The sequence below is a fragment of the Ursus arctos genome, unplaced genomic scaffold (genome assembly GCF_023065955.2).
Source record: "Ursus arctos isolate Adak ecotype North America unplaced genomic scaffold, UrsArc2.0 scaffold_4, whole genome shotgun sequence".
NCBI classification, from domain to species: Eukaryota; Metazoa; Chordata; class Mammalia; order Carnivora; family Ursidae; genus Ursus; species Ursus arctos.
Window position 1 is genome coordinate 75634093 of NW_026623056.1, and position 2977 is coordinate 75637069.

Here is a 2977-nt window from a genome sequence, read left to right on the forward strand (position 1 = left end):
AGGTAATCACCCACAAGAGATTCTGATTTAAGAAGTTAGGGAAAGAGTTTAAGAAGTCAGGGAAAGACTTCAAGGAAGAGGAGTCCTGCATTTTTCAAACTTCGATAATTACGAAGTAGGCCACTCTTAATTCAATATTAAAGAAACATTGATATAAAGTTTGCTTTATACCATTCCTGCCCACTAAAATCATAGAATAAAAAGTATGTTCATTCTACAGAAAAAAAAAATACAAACAACATTAACAAGAAATTTCTAATTCTTCTAAAACAAAGCCTGAAGGATAATCATTTAGTAGCTATTGATTTAGTTGGTACACACTTTGCACATCAACTTGCTTTTGGATGAAAGTCACAGAAGACTATTCAGCTGCCTTCAATAGAAACACATTCTCATGTCACATAAAAAAGAGTATGGAAGTGGAGAGACTTTAGTTTGTAAATTCAGCAGCTCAAAGATGTCTTTAAGGACTTAGATTCCTTTCGAAGCTTTGTTCTGCTTTCCAAACCTGTTGTTTTTACTCTTTGATGGGCTCTTCTTTGGACAGGAGAAAGCTACAGCAGCCATAGGCCATAATCAGACTTGAAATAAAGGAGTTTCTGCTATCTCCTTCCTTTGTCCCTTCCTTCCTTCTTCCTTTCTTTCTTCCCATCCTCCTTCTTCTCCTTGCCCTTCTCATTTTCCTAGTCATCCTTGTCCTCCTCCTCTTCCTTTCCTCACTCCCTTTTCCCTCCTCCCTGTCTCCGGAGTAAACTAAATGTTCCATACAGATTTCAGGCAGCTATCTCTGATGATCTTATTGGTTAAAATAAGTCTACAAGTTAATACAAGTCTATGATTAACTATATCACTGGAAAGGGTAATGAGCCCTTATAATTGGTTTAAACTGATTTGGATTTGGTAGCTGGAGTTGAGGATGAAGTGACCTTACCTAAGTCCTATGAAGAGGTGAACACCTGTACAAAATTTGGGTTCCACTGAAAGTGAAGAGGGGCCTAGTTCATGGATATGTCATCAAAAGTTTCTGCTAGTATTTATTAAGCATTTTACCAAACATTTTATGTGGTTATATACTGTTTTACCCCGGAGCACTATGAAGCATTAAAAACAGAGTAGATTCCTGATTTTTCCCCCTACTGTTTTTAATGGTTAAGACAAATACAGTTAGAACACAAGTTGGACATTTAAAATTGTTCTCTATTCTTTCTTTTCATCTTATAATATAAAAAATGTAAAATATAAAGCAAACTTTAGTGAATGTGGGCAATATTCTTTCCTCCTCATTGATCAAATAAGAGAAAAGAAGTGCTTTTTTGCAACAGGCTTGCCACCAGAACACAGGTGTCATGAAAACCACTGCTAAACTTAAACCAAAATGGGAAAAGAAAAGTCTCATATCACATCATCATCGTTGGAGATGTAGATCGGGCAAGTCTACCACTACTGGCCATCTGATCTACAAATGTGGTGAGATTGACAAAAGAGCTACTGAGACATTTGAGAAGGAGGTTGTTGAGATGGGAAAGTTGTCCTTCAAGTATGCCTGAGTCTTGGATAAACTGAAAGCTGAATGTGAGTGTGGTATCACCATTGACATCTCCTTGTGGAAATTCAAGACCAACAAGTATTATGTGACCATCACTGGTGCTCCAGGACACAGAGACTTTACCAAAAGCATGTTTACAGGCACATCTTAGGCTGACTGTGCTGTCCTGCTTTTCGTTGATGATATTGGTGAATTTGAAGCAGGTAGCTCCAAGAATGGGCAGACCCATGAGCAAACCCTTGGGCTTACATACTGGGTGTGAAACAACTAATTGTTGGTGTTAACAAAATGGATTCCACTGAGCCACCCTACGGCCAGAAGAGATACAAGGAAATCATTACAGAAGTCAGCGCCTACAACAAGAAAATTGGCTACAACCCCGACATGTTAGCATTTGTGCCAATTTCTGGTTGGATCGGTGACAACAGGCTGGAGCCAAGTGCTAAGTCTTGCTTCAACGGATGGAAAGTCACCCGTAAAGATGACAATACCAGCGGAACCACACTGCTTAAAGCTCTAGATGACATTCTGCCATCAACTCACCCAACTGACAAGCCCTTGCATCTTCCCCTAGAGAATGTCTACAAAACTGGTGGTATTTGTACTATCCCTGTGGGCCAAGTGGAGACTGGTGTTCTTAAACCTGGCTTAGTGGTCACCTTTGCTCTAGTCAATGTTACATCTGAAGTAAAGTCTGTTGAAATGCACCATGAAGCTTTGAGTTAGGCTCTTCCTGGGGACAAAGTGGGCTTCAATGTCAAGAACATATCTGTCAAAGACGTTCGTAGTGGCACTGCAGCTAGTGACAGCAAAAATGACCCACCAATGGAAGCAGCTGGTTTCACGGCTCAGGTGATTATCCTGAACCATCCAGGCCAAATCAGTGCTGGATATGCACCTGTGCTGGATTGTCACACAGCTCACATTGCTTGCAAGTTTGCTGAGCTAAAGGAGAAGATAGATCGTTGTTCTGGAAAAAAGCTGGAAAGTGGTCCCAAGTTCTTGAAATCTGGTGATGCTGCCATCATCGATATGGCTCCTGGCAAGGCTGTGTGTGTTGAGAGCTTCTCTGACTATCCTCCCTCCTCTGGGCTGTTTTGCTGTTCGTGACATGAGACAGACAGCTGCTGTGGATGTCATCAAAGCAGTGGCCAAGAAAGCAGCTGGAGCTGGTAAGGTCACCAAGTGTGCCCAGAAAGCTCAGGAGGCTGAATGAATATTATCCCCAATACCTGCCGCCCCATCTTAATTGGTGGTGGAAGAACAGTTGCAGAGCTATTTGCATCAGTTGGCCGTGTAACAGTGACAGCCTGGTTAATGACAACAGTGTCTCGTAAAAGCTTCAGAAGGAAAGGAGAATGTTTCGTGGACCATTTGTGTGTGTGTGTGTGTGTGTGTGTGTGTGTGGCAGTTTTAAGTAATTAGTTTTTA

General features: G+C 41.2%; 1 pseudogene; it reads left to right on the forward strand.

The window, feature by feature from the left end:
* The first annotated feature begins 1374 nt into the window (after window positions 1–1374).
* On the forward strand, window positions 1375–2762 carry LOC113240769 (elongation factor 1-alpha 1-like; annotated as a pseudogene).
* The last annotated feature ends 215 nt before the right edge of the window (window positions 2763–2977 follow it).